Below are 13,878 nucleotides of genomic sequence, written 5' to 3'. Positions count from 1 at the left end.
AAGATTTCTGTTCACATTACTTAGATATAAACAGCAGATATGAAAATAGGGTCCAGGTTGAAAATCTCCTTTAAAACAATCACTGTGAAGTGACTATGGAGTGCCATGGCTTTGTGTGTAAGGATGATGTTGCAATGGCTCTGTACATAAGTGATTTGTGACAGACTATATGCACCGATGATGTCACTGATGCATAGGCGATGTGACATCACTGCACCGATGATGTATCGGTGCAATGGCGGAAGCCATCGTCTTGTTCCCTCCTCCTTGGGCCTCCCGCTGGAGCCCCCGGCCATTAATTATTTTCTTGAATCTTCTTTTTTCATTGTGACATCATGTCAATTGTGACATCATGTCATGAAACCCTCTATTGTGACATCATCAGTGATGTCATGAATCCCTCTCTCCTTATTGTGACATCAACAGTGATGTCATAGCTCCTCTACTTATCCAGTGTGACATCATCAGTGATGTAATAAATCCTTCCCTGCTGATGGTATAAATAAGATAATTTCCAACCAAAGTCTGCAACCATGTCTGACAGAAAGGCAGTGATCAAAAGCGTAGATATGACAGAGGAGATGCAGCAGGATGCTGTGGACTGTGCCACACAGGCACTGGAGAAGTACAGCGTGGAGAAAGACGTCGCTGCATACATCAAAAAGGAGTTTGACAAAAAATACAACCCCACCTGGCACTGCTGTGTTGGGAGGAACTTTGGCAGCTACGTGACTCACGAGACAAAGCACTTCATCTACTTTTACTTGGGCCAGGTCGCCATTCTGCTGTTCAAGTCAGGCTGAGAAATGCTCTCCCTTAAATCCAACTGACCACAAAGTACTGACTGACTCCACAGTCAAGGGGCACCGACCCTCAAACAGGGATCTCGCCTCTTAGCTAAGTCGTCACTACAACCTAAGAGCCAACCTTCAGGGATTCGTGAGAGTGCACCCTCAAACCGGTGCTACACTACTTGACAACTTGACTACTCAACTGGACCGGACCCCCCCCCCCTTCACTGCACCCCTCCTCCCCCCCGCACATCGATAATAGTGTCCTGACCCGGCACCTCCAGGTGATTGTTGCCACACCTAAGAATCCAAACACATTCTTTCAAAAAAAGAATTGGTCAAATTGATAACGACATCAACTATTACAAAAGGCAAAATATGGAGAATGAATCTTCTTGGATGCGAGTTGTCACTTTCGTCAATTGACTGATTGCTGTTGATCCTGTGTATGCTGATGATCTATTCAGTACTGGAAACATCCTTGGCCAGGCTGCTTCATGACTCTCTTGACTGCCACTCACCCCTTGGACCTGTTCCATACCAACTTGGGAGGCAGTGGTCGAATCTGATTCAGAACTGATCTGGAAATTCATATTAGACTTGGAGAATGAGGTGAAGAAACAAGACCACTTAGTTATCCTTGAAGAAACTAAAGATTTTTCTGCAAGCATTGATTCCAGCGATGACGGGACTGCTAGTGATTCACGCAATGATACCAAAGATGAGTGGTGACAAAAAGACAGTCCAAAAAAATAGTCAAAATTCTTGTCTCTGCTGGGCCTGACAACAGTTTGACAAAGACAAACACTCAAATCAGCCTGATCCAGGAAGTCAAGGTTCCACCTGTACCCAGCCGGTTTGGTCCAGGAGACCAAGGGAGCAGCCAATGTGCAGCTGGAGACCAGAAATCCAGCCTGTAGAGGATCAGGATCAATGCTGTCTGCCCAAAGAGATGGATACTCCAGCTAACTGTAACCAGGAAGCCTCTCAGAAACAAAGAACAAGAAGAGTTATGGCTGTTTCTCTAGGCTCGCCCGCATATTCAGACGATGAAAGAATAATCTGAACATATGGCTGCAAATACAGAGAAGCTTCCCATGCAGACGTCCAAAAACAAATAGAGAAGCTTCCCCTGCAGATGTCCAAAAAACAAGAGCAAGAGTAAAACCACCTGCCAGAGCGAGCCGAAGGCCTTTGCTTATGTCACGCCCAACTCCTTGCTGATGGGGCGACCGTCCCCTCCTTGTGTCACCAAGGGCTCTCTGGCCTGTGGGAGCTGTAAAGACTGTCTAAAGCTAAGACAGAGCTTAGATTTGAGGTCTGGGTAAAGTCATCTGACCACTATTCGCCCATCTGATGGAGTGTGTATGAATCCCTGAACTATAAATTATGTTATTGAAAAATAAATTGAAGAGTTTTATTTTGAATAACTGAAAAAATATAAGTAGTTTGGCCTTTTCTCGACACTAAGACGTATATGCATGTTAGCTACGCTAGACCCAGGGGGGCATCCCAGGACCAGCCTTGCTGCCTTGTTTTGAGCTACGGTACTTGTAATTTCCCTAGTAGACCCTTAGACGCAGATGACCATACAGATCAATAAAACAAATGATGCACACTTTCTAGATCTTGGCAACCACCCTTTTGATGTGCTCAGACCACGACAGTGAGCTATCAAGCCAAAGTCCAAGAAGCTTCACAGTTTTTACTTGCTGTATAGCTTGACTGTCTATTAGTAAACTCATTTTAGGATTGGTAATCTATGATTAGAACCAAACATTATACACATGGTTTTAGATGTTAAGTATGAGTGTTTATGTCAAGCTCTTCAGACACAACCTGGTTGAGCTCTGCACATTGTGATGTCACTAGTGATGTCACTCGAGCAATTGTAATGTCATCGGTGATGATGTCATCAGTGAGTGATAAATCACTGATGATGTTGCAATGGCTCTGTGTGTAAGTGATTTGTGACAGACACCGATGATGTCATAGGCATTGTGACATCAGTCCTGTCATAAATCCCTCTCTCCTTATTGTGACATCACCAGTTATATCATAACTCCTCTATGCCCATTGTGACAACATCAGTGATGTCATAACTATGTCCCTGCTGTAGGAGCAATCGTCTCTTTAAAAGTGGACAAACATGATTTCTTTGCACTTGTTAGCTCAAGTAAGATAGTGGACATAAAACAACGCTGCCCTTAGAAAAAATCACATATATCATCAGGGGTAAACAGGAATTGTTTGATAACATTTGGGGCCCTTTCATTTGTTATCTAGAGAGGCCAGATGTGGTCGACATGATGGAAGCGCCTGGGACTGTTTGAAAGATTGACTGTTTTTGTTTTCATCTGCATTTTTTTTTTTGCTTCTTTATTCCATTTGCTCTCTATATCCCATTCCTGTACATGAGTCAAGATGTAACTGAAAAAGTGTAATTAGTCAGCCCCCAGGAGAATCATGGTCTGTATGTCGGTGTGTTTATTTGTTTTGTTTTTCTGTTGTGATATTGTGGGGAGGGGAGGGAGGTTGGATATATATGGGATGTTTGTATTGTAATTTGTAAATGTGTTAATTGAAAACAATAAATACAATGTTGGAAAAAAAAGATAGTGGACAAGCGTTCAGAAAATCTTTGCATAATTATCAAGGAACGTCTTATTCTGAAGCTTCTAACGTCTACACTTAGGGGAAGGCAATGATGTGCTTCATCCTGATCCAGAACCGAGCAGGGAAGACACATCTAACTAAGTGGTATATGCAGCTTGATGATGATGAGAAGCAGAAATTGATTGAGACGTCCATGCTGTGGTAACTGTCCGGGATGCAAAGCACACACACTTTGTGGAGTTCAAGAATTTCAAGATCATTTACCGGTGCTATAATGGACTGTATTTCTGTTTCTGTGTGGATGTGACAGATAACAACCTGGCATACCTGGAGGGAATCCACAACTTTGTAGAGGTGCTGAATGAGTACTTTCACAACGTGGTTAAGTTGGACCTTGTGTTCAACTTCTACAAGTTGTACAGTGGTGGATGAGATGTTCCTCGCAGGAGAGATCAGGGAGACCAGTCAGACCAAGGTCCTCAAGCAGCTCCTCGAGCTCCAGTCGATTGAGTAGGGATCAAAGGACCATCCTTTCTACCTGCCCACCAATCTGGGAACCCAAAGGTTAGGAACCCTTCATGAAGCCTTAGTGCAATCAGCCTTAGGGCAATTCATCTGCCCTAATTAAAAAATCCCTCAGGTCATGCGCACGGGTACTCTTTACACACCCTGAAAGTTTCAGCCCGATCGCACATAAAATGGCATAGCTGTGGACAAGGACACTTGTCAAATTATAATGGGATATATACAGTAGATAGAAGCATGGAATGGACAGCCGTATGGATGGACAACCCGCTATCACCGGCGGAGGCATAAAAATTAATTTATATCCTGAATTTATTCATCTCCCCGAAACCCCAGAAACTGCCCTATTTATTTATGTGGTGGGAAAAAGTAATTGTGCAGTAGTCGCGGCAATTATGTTGATTATTGCCACACTGTAAGAGAAACAAGCTCTGTAAATGTTTGACTGACAGCTCCCCATTTTATTATTATATCGATGGTAATGTTATTCTTATTTAATGTTTTCTATTATATTGTACATAATATGATTATTTGCATATTATTGTATAATCATCTGTGTTCATTTTCTGTAATGCTTTGGCAATATCAGTTTCTAATCTGTCATGCCAAAAAAGCTTATTTGAATTTGAAAGGTATAGGATGGACAAACCCCATCTTTATCTGTCACAATGCACCAATGCATGCACACACACATGCTTAGAGGTGCAGTGAAATCTTTCCTCCAGTTTACCTAACCTGGCTCGTCCTCCTGCATGGTCAGGCCAGGAGTGGTGGCCAGCTGCAATGAACACCCGGGGTACTAACTGCTTCAAACCGCCGCTGGTCAGATGACCATCTTCTGCATGTTTTTAGTGGGGGTCCATATTGATGTTATATGAAGGAAATCCCCAGGGGAGCACGGGAAGAACATGCAAACTCCACACAGAAAGGCCCTTTTCACAAGATAGGCCATCTGGGCAATAGGGACCGAAGACATGGGGGGAGACATACCCCCAGTGTCAACAGCATCCCAGGTGAGAATCGAAACTAGGACCTTCTTGCTGTGAGGAGAGAGTGTGCGGCAAGAGCGCTACCATTGCACCACTGTACAAGTAATGTATGTATGGAGATGAGAATAGAAAAAATCGATGAGTGACAATACCGTTTATTTGCACCGTCAACTCAGATATACATGAAAGCGGCACCCTGAAAGCACCAAGCAGAAACACAGAAGGGGGTAGAGTGTATTACCAGTGTCTCTGTGTGTGTGAGTGTGTGCGGGGGGTGGCATCATATGCATGATGAATAGAGATGCTTAGAAAAGCCTTCTGACAGCTGTTTGCGATAGGCACGCATTCGACATTAGCGTTGACGGCTTGGCTTAGGCGCTGACTGCTTTACCATGTAACGTAGGTGTGCAGACGCCAAGGTTTGAATGTATTCTGAAGGATTGTGTGTAGTGGAGCTTGAGGGTTCTTTCTCACTGGGAACGATTGCTTTCGTTCTGTGCCGTTCCGCACCCGGGAACGATTGCCCTAGCCTGGGTAAACCCATCCCCCACGTGACCTGCTCTCAGAGAGCAGGTCACGTGGGGGATGGGTTTACCCAGGCTACGATTGCCCCCCCTTCCTCTCCCCTGCTGGTCAGCTTTCACATTACAACATTTCTTCCGCGCTCGGAAACGTAACAGAGTGCACTTGCGTCATCAGCTATGCCTGGAGTTTATCCTCGCCCGTGTGTTGTCTATGTGGTTCGGAACGGTTGGCTTTCACACTCGCAAGTGTTCCGTGCCCGGGCACGCCAAAGCGCTCCCCAGACCACCTTTTCAAGATAGAGGGGAAGATAGCCTTAGCACACCTGAATGCTGCTCTGGGCTTCGTCATGCCTGGGAAAATTGCATAACCCAAAGGTTTTGGGCACATTCCAAAATCCATTTTATAATTTAAAAACTGCATCGTCGCCACTCTACAAATAGGGAGATTTTCCCATATTTGACATTTTAGAGAAAGGTTTATAGCCAATTCATTACACAACTCGTCTTGCACTTAAAATGCCGGCTGAGCTGAGTGTTTCGAAGGACAAAAGGCCTGCACATTCAACATAAGACTGTTAACAGAAGCTTTTTTGACAAATGGCAAACATGCATTTTACATAAAATTTGACATTGTGGTTAGCAGGTGCTCCAACCCAGAATTATGTAAAATAAGTTAAACTGTAGAAATAAAATCAAATAATTAATCGTAGTTAATTCATAGATCAGTCCATGTTATTTATTGGGGAATGTCACTGCTGGATTTCTTTTTCTTTTTAATGCAATGTTGGTTTTGATCCCCACCAAAAACTAAAGGATTCCAAAATGAATATAGAGATCTATTAGTTTTTCCTCGCCATTTGTTACCAGCAGCGGCCATCTGTTAAGGTGGTGTTGGGAGAGTGGTTTCCTTTTTTTGTTTGTTTTTGTTTGTTTGTTTGTTTCTTTCTTTCTTTCTTTCTTTCTTTCTTTCTTTCTTTCTTTCTTTCTTTCTTTCTTTCTTTCTTTCTTTTTCTTTTTAGTTCAGTGTTGGTTTTGGTTTACTATTTGTTCATGTCAGTGGTTTCAGGTTGTCCAATATGTTTGACTTCTGGGGGCCACTTTAAGTGCATTTCAGATGACTTCTGGCTTGACACTGGGCCACTTTAATTGCATTTCAGATGTGTACTGTATATTGGCTTGCATTTCCCCCATATGTTCGGAATCGTTCTTTCAATCCCTGTTGCTGCCTCCGACTACTGGAAAGAATACAATGGATGTTTACATTACCAGTGGACCCATGGGAGTTAGCAATGTTGATGGAATATTCAATTCCATCAACATTGGGGGGGGGGGGGGTAAATCAAATTAAAAGAAAACAGGACTTTCAAACAGGCAATGACTCAGGAATTACATAAAATTAGGATAAATCGTTTCATTTTGGCGTCCTTGTTAACAGATTAGACCAGTCACACTGGAGTGATAGTTTCTGCATCTGGTCTATTTTTGACTACAAGCTATTGGCTCAGTACAAGTTGTGACCGGTACAGAGCAAAAAAGAGTGCTTCTGGTGTGAATGGTCAGGCTACTGATCGAGCTGAATTTACGCGTGGCACCGCTTCCGTTTCCAGTGTGTTTGTGCAGTTAGGCAGGTCACTTTCTGGGAGTGCAAGAGCTAGGTTATGAATTGTCTTGCAATGTATTGAATATCGTGACACCATTGTTATCGTGGCCAACGTATTGTAGTATATCGTGCTCTGCAAAGTGTCCTTTTGGTGTTATGTAAGTGGTCACCATATGTTTATCACATAACTTATTTGTCCCCCCCCCCCCCCCCCCCTAAATAAAAAAATAAAAAATAAAATAAAGGGCATCTCAAGAGAGCATAAAGATGATTGTGCGATAGCCGATTGAGGAAAATATTTCTTCTCATTTGAATACTCAATTTGCATTAAAAAAATGCTTGGATGGAAAACCAGCTGTAGAAGGAGAGGAAGAAAAGAGCAGAGGTTGCATTAGGACACACACACACACACACAACCGATGACAGAGCTATCTATTTGGACCAGAACAAGGTCATGTACTGACCGCTGGCCCTCCCGCCGGGTCTGCTTAGAAATAGTTGCAGCAGCACGTCAGCTGAAGCTGGTCTCTCATGAAGAAGATGCTGAAGAAAGAAAAAGATTCAGCTAACATAACAAACTTTATCTTTGAAGAACAAACGGAAATAGTTCAGTTATTTTGCATGTGTGCTGGCATGAAACACTTTGGCTCCATTTACACACAGGGATTATGCATATCAAATTAGTTAACAAGACAATAGAAAATAAAAAGTAGCGTAACAGCATTTGTAAAAGTTCCAACTACGACTCGAACTGAACTGTTTTAAGTAGGCCTACCGCAAGGATGGCGTACTTTATTTGTAGGCTTACCCAGAAGTCTACCGCAAGGATGGCGTACTTTATTTGTAGGCTTACCCAGAAATCCCTGCACTTCCTGGTTCTTAACTCATTGAGTGCCACGGACGTCGATCGACGTCAAAGTAAATAGTGACGTAGAGTGCCACGGACGGACGTGGATCAAAGCCTCCTGGATCTCCTGTACAAATATTGTAGCTTTTGGAGGTGTATAACCTATTTTACAGACCCATTAGGTGGCGACAGTGCTCTCCAGATTAGAGGAAGGTCCGGAAAACTGCAGGAAAAACCCCCGTGATCAAAGAGAAACCGCTCATGCTGCAGCCAGAGCCATATAGATGGCTCTGACTGCAGCTTGGCTGCAGCTGATGTTGGCTGGCAACAGCAGTCAATCCGCGCACACAACTGAGCTCCTCTGCCTCTGTCTGTCTGTCTGCATAGTTTCTTCACACGATTAGCCGCCAGAAAGGCAGCACCCGACGCCGAAGGGCCAAACCTTTCCATGCAGTCCGGTTTGCCATTTCCTTGTCGCGCTGGGAGCCGGCGCAAAAAAACGGAGGCTCCGAAAATAGACTGGGTGCGTGTGGGGAGGAGTTTGCAGCTGAGGGGGGGAGAGGGGGGTGGGGCACGCATGCACCACATAACTACACCACGTCACTACATCAGAAAATATTATCTTCAGACTCAGAATGTGCTTGAAATGCTGCATTTCACAAAAGGCGGAATAACTCGGCTTCTAATTTGAAAAGTGTCTTTTTGCTCAAAACAGCCTATCTTCTCCGGCTCATAACTAAAGAACGGAAAATGGGATCAATAAACTTTTTTTTGTAGATGATAGAAGAGAGTCTCAGCGTTCTTTGTGCGTGTTCGGTGTTTACATAGTAATATCACGCAATATTCTGTGGGCCTCGAGAAATCACTGAAAACGCTCTGAAAGGAAAAGGAAATGCGATTTTTGTATGTGAATTTTGGTTAAATGCATGAAGAAGGTCTGTGGTTTTTTCCCAGATTTTTTTTTATCCCATTTTTACCCCCATTATTGCTTATTTAAATGTATTTATCCTGGTTGCTGCTCCACCCTCTGCCGATCTGGGGAGAGCCGAAACTGGCTCCATGCTTCCTCCGAGACATGGGCAGTTGCCAGCCACTTCTTTTCACCTGACAGGAGAAGCACAGGACATAGCACGTGGGAGGATCACGCTATTCCAACAAGTTCCCCTCCCTCCGAACAGGCACCACTTCAGCAACCACAATATTGCATATTTTGGTGTGGGGTTCCTATATGAAGGAAACCCCCAGGGGGCACGGGGAGAACATGCAAACTCCACACAGAAAGGCCCTTTTGACGACCCCACCCGGGCGGTGGGGCACTCGAGGACCAGTAGCGGCTCCAGCCAATTGTGCCTGGGGGGGCTAAGGGGGGGCTTAAATATTTACAGCAGGGGCTAACTTTTTCTACATAAATAGACAGTGGTTCTCTTCTCAACCTGTGGTACAGGTACCACTGGTGGTACGCGGGGGCCCCTCCCTCTCATACATTCATATGGTGGTAATTTCTCAGGTACTTGTGTAAAAAGGTTGAGAAACACTAATATAAGAAATTATAATAATATGATAGGGTGTGAATTAGGCTCTACTATTAGACAAGGAGGGCCCACTGCTTTTCCTTTGAGAGCCAAATCGCCAACCCAACATTATGCATGTGAGTGCTTCAATGAGCTGAAGACTGACTGTGTATTTAGCCCTTTGTCACACTGTATATGTTGAGACTGATGAGTCCAGTTACACAAGGCTATATGCAGCACACACATTTAGATGGTAAATCAAGAGTTTATATTCACAATTTACACAAAAGATTTAAAATGTGCTATATTTTAGAGACAAATTAGGCTAATCACTGCATATAGGCTATATGTAAATAAACAGTGCCACATACACAGGGCAGGCACATCCATTCATCAATAGTCTGTGCCAGAGTAAATTGATAGATTGCACTTTATAACAATCACGCCAGTGACAACAAGACTGTATAGTGACTGAGGCGTTTTTTGATACTTTTATCAAAACAGTGTCCGCCCTGAGACTGGGAGGTTGTGTGAGTTCGATCACCAGGCGAGTCATACCAAAGACTATAAAAATTTTACACAGCAGAGCAGTCAGACAAAGAGGAGTGCACAGACACTCCCCCAGCCACACAGTCACACACAGACCCTCACCTGACGTTAGTCTGCCAGGACTCATGTCATGACATGTAGCTTTCTGCTCAGTCAGCGACAGACAGCGTGCTGTCAGTATGTAAAAAACAACGAAACAAGCCATGTGCCGCGTGTCCGTCGGTGTACAGCGCAGACAGCTCCCGAACAGAGAGAGAGAGAGAGAGAGAGAGAGAAACAAGCCTTGTGTGCAGCAGCCTACCTGGCTAACATCAGTGCGCTCGATCCTGTCCAGTCCAGTGTACAAAGCAAAATAAAGTATCTCCTTTGTGATGGCCATCAACATAAACGCTTGATCAATATAAAGGCGCGCGATACTAACGCTAGACGCTTGTTTTATGTCCATTTTCCGTAGATATTGACCTATGATATTGACATGTATGTAAGGAAATTTAAGTTCCGCGGACCAGCTGAGAGAGAGACGCTTTGAGATGGAGCAGGCCACTTTGAGCAGAGCAGAGGGGAGGTCCTTCTATCACACCATGCCATAATCACTTGCCAGTAGGGTGAGAACCCCTCCATAACAAATGGGCCGGCCCGGTGCTCAGACAGTGCTGTGCTGTGTTCAAGGACGCTGGGAATTTTCACTTCTACTATGATATTAGCCTAGTTTAGTTGTATACATTAAGTTTTTGTTTTTCTCCAAATAAATTTCCAGGGGGGGCTTAGGGGGGGCTTGGCTAATTTCAGGGGGGGCTAAAGCCCCCCCTAGCCCCCCCCTGGCGCCGCGCATGTCGAGGACATGCGGACGGGCACGCACTCCTTCAGCGTTCACAGCGTCCCAAGTGGGAATCGAACCCAGGACCTTCTAGCTGTGAGGTGACAGCGCTTACCACTGCACCACCATGCCCCATGAAGGTCTGTGGTTAACAAAAGTTTATGAAACAGCAAAGTTTGTATTCAGCAAGATACATTTCACAAATGAGGACTACTTTTATGACTTTTGAAGCGTTTTAATTAAATAAAACAACGCGCTTAAAAAGTGTCACAGAACTACTTCAAGCTTGGTTTACCGGACCTAATCAGCTTTGAACCGCTTAGCTAGCATCTCTGCCTGGGGAGAGCCTGGTGTCTTGGTGGCTGGAGGGGAGGGGTTTCGCTGAGTGGGAGACCACTGGTGGACCCTTCAATGCATGTGTTTGTCTCTAATGCGGACTCGGTAGCGAATCACAAAACCGATTTTATAGATACAAATTTGCTAGACAGTCTTCAGTGTTTAACTGATTTTTGAACATCTTACAGCAGGTGCTACTTCTGTTATTGGTGACAGGATTGAGCATGATACATGTACAGGAAATAGATCCAAAGCAAAATACAGAGCAAACTGTTTCATTGACTTGGTGTGACAAGAACCACTTTAAGCCTAGTTTAACCAGACCTTATCAGCTCTGGACTGGACTTCGTTGGTGTCTCTGACTTGGGAGAGCCTGGTGTCTGGGAGGAGGGGTCTTGCTGAGTGGGAGACTACTAGAGGAACCTTCTGTGCATGTGCCATCTGTCTCTGAAGCAGACTCCTGTAATGAACCATAAAACAGATTTTATAAATGCAAACTTTGTAGCCAGTCCTCTGTGTTTATGTGGTTTTGACTGACATCTTATCGCAGGTGCTATACTTCTGCTAAAATGACAGGCCCAATATATGAGATCCAAAGAAAATTGTCTCATTGACTTAGCATCACAGAACTTCTCCAGACAAAGTTTACTAGACCTTATCAGCTTTGAGCTTCTTGGCTGGTGTCTCTAGAGAGCCCTGTCTCTTTGCAACTGGTGGGGCCATGGTTAGTCACAAAACATACGGTTGGCTCCCGCAATTTTCAAATGCTTCCGCCTAAACGTCTGAACTTCAAGCAGGGAAAACTTGGCCAAAACGGAAAGGGAAACTCAGGGGAAATAATGAGCGATGATAGGCGGATGAAAATGAAGACCTTTGTAAACGGAAGTTAATACCTTAAACGAAATGCAATACTTTTTAAGACCTTATTTTGAGGATTTCAAATGTAATACTCCCAGTATTCCCCCCTGAATGAAGGATAACTTACTGAAGTTGAGGTTGACAGAGTGAGAGGTCAGTCCGTTGCAGACTGCTGCATCCTCATCTTCACTGATGAGATCATCCTCAGAGGGCACATATGGAAGACACACATACACATGCTACATGATATTCCTCTAAATCTGGCTTCAAACGGGCAAAATTTCAAATGTAAAATGTAAAAAAAAAAATTGCCGGCATACTTTGCAGCTAAAAGGCAGGCAGGCAAGCAGGTCTGGATTCTGCTGGGAGACACGAATATACAGCCTGCGAGAGAACTGAAATATTACTTACTAATTAATTTAATTACTAATTTAAATTAATAATTACTAACTTATTAATGACTAATGGCAGTTGAACAAGGACCCAATCCTACAGGCTCGGAGACACATCGGCCCATGGAGATGGTGGACCTTCATAAAAAGCATAAAAAAGTCTAATTTTATCAAGCTTTCATTTCATTCCTCAACACAATAAAAAGTAGTAAACATTTGAAAGGTTGTGTTGAGTTTTGTTATCAACTCCCTACTCCAACTCCCATCTGTTTAGCTTGCGGCACAGGCGAGACGGGTGGCCAGGGAGACCTCGCCTATAACCTACAAACTCTGATAGCCATACATCTTTCTAACAAATATAAAGAGTTGAAAAACTAGGCTACAGTACACCTGCAGACAGTTTTTAGAAGTGCAGCGCTGTGGCTTCAGACTGAGCCACTCTGCCACACTGTGCTGAATCACCAAAGAGCCATCTGCCTCCCAGCCTTTCATTTTCTCACTTTCCACTTCTCTCAATCCTACTCTCTCCCTCTTCCTGCTCTGTCTCCTTCTCTCTCCATCCTGCTGTCTCTCCCTCTTCCTGCTCTGTCTCCTTCCATCATCCTGCTGTCTCTCCCTCTTCCTGCTCTGTCTCCTTCTCTCTCTCCCTCCATCCTGCTGACTCTCCCTCTTCCTGCTCTGCCTCATCTCTCCATCCTGCTGTCTCTCCCTCTTCCTGCTATGTCTCCTTCCCTCATCCTACATTACTGTCTCCTGCTCTTCCTGCTCTGTCTCCTTCTCTCTCTCCCTCCATCCTGCTGTCTCTCCCTCTTCCTGCTCTGTCTCCTTCTCTCTCTCCCTCCATCCTACTGTCTCTCCCTCTTCCTGCTCTGTCTCCTTCTCTCTCTTCCTCCATCCTACTGTCTCTCCCTCTTCCTGCTCTGTCTCCTTCTCTCTCTCCCTCCATCCTACTGTCTCTCCCTCTTCCTGCTCTGTCTCCTTCTCTCTCCCTCCATCCTACTGTCTCCTGCTCTTCCTGCTCTGTCTCCTTCTCTCTCTCCCTCCATCCTACTGTCTCTCCCTCTTCCTGCTCTGTCTCCTTCTCTCTCCCTCCATCCTACTGTCTCCTGCTCTTCCTGCTCTGTCTCCTTCTCTCTCTCCCTCCATCCTACTGTCTCTCCCTCTTCCTGCTCTGTCTCCTTCTCTCTCTCCCTCCATCCTACTGTCTCTCCCTCTTCCTGCTCTGTCTCCTTCTCTCTCTCCCTCCATCCTATTGTCTCTCCCTCTTCCTGCTCTGTCTCCTTCTCTCTCTCACTCCATCCTACTGTCTCTCCCTCTTCCTGCTCTGTCTCCTTCTCTCTCTCCCTCCATCCTATTGTCTCTAGCTCTTCCTGCTCTGTCTCCTTCTCTCTCTCACTCCATCCTACTGTCTCTCCCTCTTCCTGCTCTGTCTCCTTCTCTCTCTCCCTCCATCCTATTGTCTCTAGCTCTTCCTGCTCTGTCTCCTTCTCTCTCTCACTCCATCCTACTGTCTCTCCCTCTTC

General features: G+C 44.7%; 2 pseudogenes across 2 annotated transcripts; both read left to right on the top strand.

Moving 5' to 3' along the window:
- The first annotated feature begins 533 nt into the window (after positions 1-533).
- LOC310789938 (dynein light chain 1, cytoplasmic pseudogene) lies at positions 534-803 on the top strand (annotated as a pseudogene). Its single transcript has one exon. The product of its transcript is annotated as a dynein light chain 1, cytoplasmic pseudogene (transcript).
- A 2,692-nt stretch (positions 804-3,495) lies between these two features.
- On the top strand, positions 3,496-3,921 carry LOC310789691 (AP-2 complex subunit sigma pseudogene; annotated as a pseudogene). Its single transcript has one exon. The product of its transcript is annotated as an AP-2 complex subunit sigma pseudogene (transcript).
- Positions 3,922-13,878: the final 9,957 nt, after the last annotated feature.

The sequence above is a fragment of the Poromitra crassiceps genome (assembly GCF_964638095.1).
Source record: "Poromitra crassiceps genome assembly, chromosome: 15".
NCBI classification, from domain to species: Eukaryota; Metazoa; Chordata; class Actinopteri; order Beryciformes; family Melamphaidae; genus Poromitra; species Poromitra crassiceps.
This window is presented reverse-complemented; position numbering and strand designations above follow the sequence as displayed.